At 35.4% G+C, this 8286-nt stretch overlaps 1 protein-coding gene across 4 annotated transcripts in view; it reads right to left on the bottom strand.

Annotated features, from left to right (window-relative positions):
* Window positions 1-6948, bottom strand: part of CDH10 (cadherin 10) — a 94220-nt gene extending 87272 nt beyond the window's left edge. For 2 of the 4 annotated variants that reach the window (XM_031059279.1, XM_005423857.2), the window contains exon 1: window positions 6507-6946. The gene's annotated coding sequence lies outside the window, so the exon portion shown is untranslated. Of the gene's footprint in view, window positions 1-6506 lie in introns of all 4 variants that reach the window. The other 2 variants (XM_031059283.1, XM_031059281.1) reach the window with 2 other exon arrangements.
* Between the last annotated feature and the right edge of the window lie 1338 nt (window positions 6949-8286).

The raw sequence follows: 8286 nt of genomic DNA, 5'->3' as shown, positions 1-8286 counted from the left end.
GGGAAAGAGCACATCTCAGCATGAAAATGTCAGTAAATAATCTTTATCCAACAGAGGGGGGAAAAAAATCACACTTCCTAAAATGGTTCTCACGATAGTGAGATCCCACTCTTTTATTGACACTAGAAATTTCTGCCAAAAGACTGTGGAAACTATCCCTAAGAGAAGATTTATAAGACTATTTTTTAAAGACTATAATATTTAAAACTTGGCCATGAGAAGTGGAAAGCAGAAGTATATTTAGGGAACTTAAATGTAATATGCTTAAGTAGATATTAAAATATATTTCATGCCATAATGAAATGTCTAACTTCTGCAGTCTCAGAAGCAAGGAAATTTTTTGATTTGGCTGCAAAGTAATTAGGTGTACCCCATTAACACATTCATAAATTGAGGTCTACACTATTACTTACTGCTTAATACAAGACTATTCTGATTAACAGTGCTTTTATTTTTTAGCAGAAAGTCAAGAGAGCAGGGTAGCAGCTCTCCATAGCTTATGCCACAGAATCAAACTTATAATGCATGCAAAAATAATATAGCATGAAGCGGTATTGACATGTAGAAACCGTGTCCCATATTAAATAAAAAACCCCAAAAATTAGAAGGTATCTGTACTTTTAATGAAATTATGATCTATATCATGAGGTAAACTTTTTGTAAAAGATTATTTGCATAATTTGTTACTAAAATTTATTTTTACGGGTGGAAAGGAAGTAAGAACCAAAATATTGTCATTCTCTTGCTTCAATTCATCATGTTTGGTGATTTTTTGTGTTAAATCTATTCAGTTGGGTCTTTTTTCTTTCTGTGCTTTCTATTTTTCTTGGGTTTCGTTTTGCAATTATTTCTAAAAAACTATCCAGATCATCTTCTGAATAATCTCAACATTAAAAAAAAAATGAACAAGCAAATATACACCCAACATAAGCTTAAGAATTAAATCTTATCAATCTAATTTGCCCGTGTAAACTTTTAGTAGATTTATTACCTATAATTTTAATGACTTATAGAATCAATGACATTTTATCATAGAGTCATAGGAAGGGTGGGGTTAGTAGGGACCTGAAAGATCTTCAACATCATGTAGTTCCAAGCCCCTCCTACCATGAGCTGAGATGCCACCCACTAGTGTGGATAGGGTATCTACAGCTTCCCTGGACATCCTGTTCCAGTGCCTCACTACGCTGCAAGTAAAGAATTTATTCCTAATATCTGATCTAAATCTCTACTTTTAACTAATTTTCTGGTGACACAGAGGTAAAATGGATGTTCATTTCTGGTTCCCGGTTCCATACACCATGGAAAAGGCATCAGGGAAATGACAGGTCACTATTTCAAAGAGAAAGGAATTGATACATTTATGGGATAATTTTTCTTGGAATTCTTAGAATCAGAATAAACCTAATCACCCTCCCTCTATTATCAATATTAACTCCAAATAATTACACATACTTTGGGTTCTTGTATATTTTCTCACTCTCATTTAAAATCACAGATTTAGTCCATGTATTTTGTCTTTTGTGTAAGATATGAAATGTTTGAAACTCTCTTGATTAAGGCTGTGATACTTAGAGGAACTAATGACAGAATGCACAGCTTCTAAGTTTTCTAGACACAGGTATAGCTCTGTTTTATTTGGGTTTACTATTAGGAGAGTATGACAATTAGTAAGATAATTTTTGCATGTATTAAACATGGAAATTGTGGTAGATGCATGCACTAAAAAGTTCAGTTCTATATATTTATTTTATGTTAGTTTGGGGGACAAAAATTACAGTCCTCTACGACACTGCATTTTGAGTCTTGTCAATAATGCTGCAAATTACATTGGTATACATCCTTCGTGTTCATAAAATCTGGGTATTGTAGCACTGCAGAGTTCATGAGGATTGTAGCCATCTTTAAGGATCATGTTCTGGTCTGGATAAGTGGTGGCATATTGTGTTCTTTATGTTGTAATGCAAAATATTGCACTAGGGTGATACAATAAATGCAACCTGTAATGTGGTAGGTGATGGAATATTAACAGTAAAATATACATGTACATACATTCATATGTATGATACCATATATAGTTCTTCAGGAGAAAATATTTGAAGAAGGTTTTTTTGTTTTCTAAGAAAACAGAAGAGTACAGTTGTAGTTTTGAAGCAACAGAATTCTGGAAACTTCTACTTCAAGTAATTTTTTGAATCATTACCTTTACATAAACACACATGAACTCTTCATTACATTATTCCCTACTGTTTTAAATATAGTTCAGCATTCACTTTAGTTAAAATTAAGAGATGCCATAATAAGCTACAAATAAAAACATCATGTGAAGAATGACATACATGTGGGAATAATATTAAAAAGGACACCTCCCATGCTGCTTCTCATTATATCCAATTAACTTCCTAAATCTTTGAATTTCCCTGATGCAGCCTGTTGGTACAAGGTACATACTTCCAGATAGCAGCCTTGAGTTTGTATCCCAGAGCAGATGCCCTGTGACAAGCTAGGAAGTACCTCTGAGATGCTACTAGAGCTTTATGCCTCCTGCTGGACACACTTCTTTAACAAAAAAAATGATAAACATGATCTATTTTATCAAAGTTAATAAAGACAAGAAACAGCAGTGGGACTTGCAGAAAAAGTCAAGTAATAAAAGGCTGAATTAAATTAAGAAAGAAATTTTACAGTATTTTGCTTCCTAGAATGCAAGCCCTGTTTAAGATAAAGGTTGTCCCTGTTTTACCTCTACTGTAAACACATATACACATTTGAGGTAATTTTCTCTGACATTATATAATCAGGAAGACTGCATGTAAAAAGAAATGTGTATGAGGCTTTAACTGGCATTTTTTTGCCAGATCGCCCACATATGAAAAAATAGACTGATAGGCCAGTGGAGAGAATATATAAGCTCAATAGCCTTTGGTTGGGGGGTGTTCTGGCTTCCCTCCAGATGAAAAAAAAAGCGTTCAGGTTCAGCTGATGCCTTTTTAGATTTTTGTTTGTTTTGTTTTGTTTTGTTTTGTTTTTCTGTGTGCAGTAATGCTGTCTGGTCACGATAATATACACAGCTCCCAGAGATGACAATTTTTTTTCTATTGCTCTCTTGTAGAGCCATTAACCCATAGAAACAGGCATGTTTGGGAAGTCATCATGCCAATGATTCAGAGCTGAAGACATGGAAATCCAGGGAGCAAAACACAAGCAACTTTTGCTATAGGAGTTCCTCTTGGCCTAAAGAGAGATTTGGAGAACATTTAGAGCTCAGAATACCATTGCTGCTTCTTTTATTTCTTTTTGCTTTTAAGGTTTTTCAGAAGTTAGACAATAGAGGAATTATGGTTTTTTTCTCAAAAGGCAAGTGTTCACATTAGCAGATTTGAAAGTCCAGGATGTGCAGCATGTGTGCTTTTTAATCACCTAATGTTTCAGTGAACTGCACCTTTAGTTTCTATGAGCTTTCATTGATAGTTACATACTATTCAGAGCAAATGAAAGTGTGCTATGATATGGCATCCTTATGTGCAGTGAAGTCACCCTTCATAATGTTTTACTCAGGCATATTTAAACTGCTCATGAGAAGATGGTTTTCACTTTTCGAATTTCAGTTTTTCCTCCTTTGCAAAAACCAATGTTAATAATGTCAAATAGTATACTAGTAAAAAGCCCATAGCAAATTCAGTGGTAATACAGAACGAATATTCATGTGGTTCACTGAAGTCACTCACAAAATGTTCCTTACACCCTTATATTCTGCCCAAATAATCAGTGGTGTTCTTCTGTTTCTGTCAGTCACAAAATGAATAATAATGTCAAAGAATTAGCAGTAGAGCAAGTTTTTTTCAAATCTGTGAAGGACATTTTATGAACACCTTGGTGTTCACAAACATGATTTTAGGTGACAATAATGAATAAATTAAAAATAATATCATAACCCCATATTCACCCCATTACTACTATTCAACAATAGCTCAACCTTCCTTTGACCCCCTGTATCAGTGCTGCAACCTAGTGGTACGAAATTATACTCCTTTTCAACCAGCCTGTAAGTGTGGTTAGCAGACCTAAAAAAAAAAAAAATCACTTGCACAGAATTATCCAGATGAGACAGGCTCTATTGCATTCATTTCTTTCCTTGGGAAATCACGTTGAGATCAGGAAATTACTCTCTCAGAATCAGAGGCAGATATTATCTTCAAATTAACATTTTCTGACTTTTACATTTAATTATTCAACAAGGAAAAAAAAACTTACATCACTTAGCTGAAATTTGTATACTGCTTTGTACATCTACATGTGTATTTTTTTAATCACTCTCTACATTTAATTAATTCTATGCTCATTTTCCTTCATCTATAACATTATTTTTCTGCATTTTTTAAATACTGCTAAGCACAGAAAAGAACAGTAGACACAGTGTCTACTGTGAGCACATTTCAGTATTTCATCATTCTTCACAGACTCTTTGTCTATTGAGAACATGCAAGTGTGAAGTTTTAGTGTATCTATATTCATTTATTCTATTGCAAAGCCAAAAAGATAATTTAGGAATATATAAGATTCTACATACAGTCTTTTTAAGTTGTATTTTGCTATTTTCTTTCCCACAAACTGTTTAAAGTATCATAAATATAAATGGTTGGCAAAGCAAGTAGCCAAGACTTATTTTCCAATGCTACTCAAAGTAACTAGAAAATCAAATAATCAGGATCAGTTTTCAGCTTAAATATATGTATTATAATCAGTACTCTTCAGACATTTCAGTGTTCCTCTTTAAGAGCACATCATTGTCTTGACACCACACATAAAAAACCACAGACATAAATCTAAATTAAAATTAACAGAAAGTGCTGCAGAAATTATTACCTATTTATTCAAACTTTTATATAACAAAGTATATAAAAATATGAGCCCTCAGGCCCAAACTAGATTAAGAGTTGATAATCCAAGAAGTATTCTTCTCTTGCCATAAACCCATATTGACTGTAAATAGCTGGTTTTCAACTCTTGAGGAAGATAACCTGTTTCCTTCTTGCTTTCCTTAGTTCCCTAAGTTCCTTCTTTCTTTTCCTCCTCTAAAAGAGCATAGACTGCTATTTCATTCAGAAGGTAAGGAATTAATATAAAAGTTTGGGTAGCTGTAAAAATCTCAATAAATCTTAGTACCAGACTCGTAATATTCCTAGTAAATGCCATATGTGAAAAGGAATTAGAGATTCAGAAGTGTGTTCCAGTCTCCCACTCTCTGCCTTTCCCCTCCAGTAACATCACCATGTAAATTTAAAGCCTACTACCTTTAAAAGAAGAAGGAAAAAAAAGAAAGAAAAAAAGCCCCACACTATTTTTTACAGACCTGCTTCCTCACACTGTGCACATACTCACACACTCACATATGCATCCACACATACATGCACAACAAGTTGTATAATTAAAAAATACCTTCAAAGCAGCAGGAGTGCTGTTGGGGTAATACAGAGGCTTTTACTGAAATGAAAGACTAAGATTATAGGCAACAGCTCCATTTGTGTGGAAGCAACAGAGATGATAGGTCCGTTTCAAAATGCTGGCTGCTATTTGTCACTGATTGCACGTGTAGATGCATTCTCCTAAGCTGAAGGGCTGTTAGATTTTTTACAGCTGCAACTAGTATCATGTACAGTATGAGCCTATTGAAAATTTCTTATGCAGCTGACAATGCCATCAATAGTTAGTAGTTGGGAGCATGGATTTAGATTTGTATTGGGCTGAATTAATTTAACACCACATCAAATATGGATTTTATTGCAGCATTGACAATAAATGCTCACACAGGTGCAGACTGAATTTTTCCTCCCTCCACCTTTTCCCTTCTAACCCCTGTTTTTTCCTTCTCCCTCCACTTCCCCTTTACTGAAATGTCAAACCAGGCAATTTTATCCCCATCTGTGCATATAGCTCTGTACAGATATTTGAAATATTGCTTGTATCCACTTTGCTATCCCTCTCCACAGGGATTTCCTTCATAAGAAGCATTTTCTGTGAGTGTAGGTAATTATTCTGAAATTCAATCCAGGGCAGAATGATTAACAGTGAAAGGTGCAACAGACTTGCACAGGTATACAGAAAGTGAGGGCACATATGTATATGTTTCATGCTATGCTCATAACTGTTACACTATGAAACATTGTGCTTTTTTCAATGCAATTAGACTTGTCCCCCCATACTGAATTTTCAAGAACTGACTATAGGTGGAAACTGCTGCTCAAAGGACAGCTTACTAGGAGGAAAAAAAATATAAAATGCTTAGTGTTTCAATCCTGAATGCATACGATAACATCAGTTTACTTTGAGGAGAGAATGCACAGCAGTTATTTCCTATCCCTTGTCTCATTACTCCTGACGCATATTTATAAAATGCAGAAAGTTGCATACAGTAGAACAAATATAGGAATCAAATTAAACAACATACTGCTCTAATATAATAACTGTAATAATATCAACAGAAAGAAAATGAGAAAGGTTCCTACCTTTTATTCTGCTGAGAAAGTGGTGTCCACCCCAACCAAACTGAAAAACGAGCTATTAGAGTCCTTTCCTTGGTCAGTTTTCTCCTGTTATTTTTTTTAAGACTGATTCTACTTGGATCTAACTGAGGCTTTTTCTCCCAGCATCACTTAACTCTGGACAGTCCGGAACCAAAGCTAAGGGGGGAGCTCTCCCTCCGACTGGCTTTCATTCAGAGCTTCTGATTTACGAGCAAAAAAAAAACCAAAAAAACAAAAAAACCACCACCAAAAACGAAGACGCACCACCGCAGACACACAGACGCGCAGCGTGCACGGACACACAGACACACACACACCTCTCACTCTCCCTCCTCGCTCGGAGGGGAGCGGGAGAGAGGCGCTGCTGCTGGAGCCGCAGCACTTACCCTGGGAAGGTTGGAGCCCGGGGAAGTGCAGGCTTCCCGAGCACACAGTGATTTGCAAGTGAATGCGGTGGGAGGGTACAGCAAACGGAAAGCTTTTTTTGTGAAAGCCTGTCGCCCTCCCTTCGCTGCCAGAATGGTTCTCTGGTTTTGAAGCCTAAGCCTCATCTGCTTAGCTCGTCGTAACAATGAATACTGAAAGCACCTCCACTTTTTGTGGCGTTTTTTTCTTCATTAAATGTAACCACTTCATTATATCGCCAGTGATCTTACAGCAGCGTTTATAAAAGATATATCTATTTTAAAAAACAACATGCCGCCAAGTTAAAGGAAAACCTTTGAGGGCTGAGATGAAACCAGAGAGTAATTATTTTCTTCACTGAACGGCTTTTTTCTATTAGATTAATAATTTTTCCTCACACCTCACTATTTTGCCTTATGATTAATACAAAACAAGACAGGTTCATATAAAATTAGGGTTTTTTCACATTTCTAGAGGTTCTAAAAAAGAAAATCAGCGTCACTACTAATTCCCCATTAATATTTTTTCCCCAGTTGGTACTTGCGATGCCTGCTTTTATTTTAGTCATCATATTTGGACTTCACATTTTGCAATGTGTTTCTTTTCATCGAGTAATCTGTGTTGGTTTCATGTTTTTAATACAGCAAATTGGACTTAGCACAATCCTCCTTGGATCATATCAAATTCAATCCTTTCATTGTGATACTGTAGAGAGTTATGTGTACATTAGTTAGAAGAGATTTAACAAATAGTCACATAAGATTAAACCAATGGATGTCAGTATTGCTCTATTTAAGAAGTGTCATAAGAGGCTTTCTCTGGTTGCAAAAAAAAAAGTCTTCAAAAAAAAAGGAAAAGCCAAATTATCTTAAAACAGGAGTTAAAAATGTGTTTGGGAGTGAGGAAGAAAGTAACAATGAAAACTATTTCACTATTAGGAAATCTAATACAGAAATTTGTAGCTCACTGGGTGTTGTGAGGCTACTCAGTTTTAACCATTCTGCTTGTCCTTAGCTGCTTTCAGGAGAAAAGACAGTTAAAAAAAAAAAGGCAAGATCCTTACCATAACTTACCATCATTTCATAATGTAACCACCTGCTGTTGCTTCCCCTTATTTGTAATCATCAGTAGGAACAGAAGTGACCCATCACCTAAGCACAACCTTTTGTCAGATAAGCAAGTCAGCATTTCAGGAATATACTATACTAGCATGTGAAGATATCGTCTGGAGATAGAAACAAGGAAAGCAGCAAAATGCCAAGTTGTGGGGGCAGAGGGAATCTCTTTTTACTGCCATATATGAAATTATTTTGTTTTGAAAAATTCATCTACCCTGACAGATTTTTAATCTTTCAAG

This window comes from Geospiza fortis, unplaced genomic scaffold (assembly GCF_000277835.1).
Source record: "Geospiza fortis unplaced genomic scaffold, GeoFor_1.0 scaffold58, whole genome shotgun sequence".
Taxonomy (NCBI): Eukaryota; Metazoa; Chordata; class Aves; order Passeriformes; family Thraupidae; genus Geospiza; species Geospiza fortis.
The sequence above is the reverse complement of the archived record's forward strand: the minus strand, read 5'-3'. Positions and strand labels throughout refer to the sequence as shown.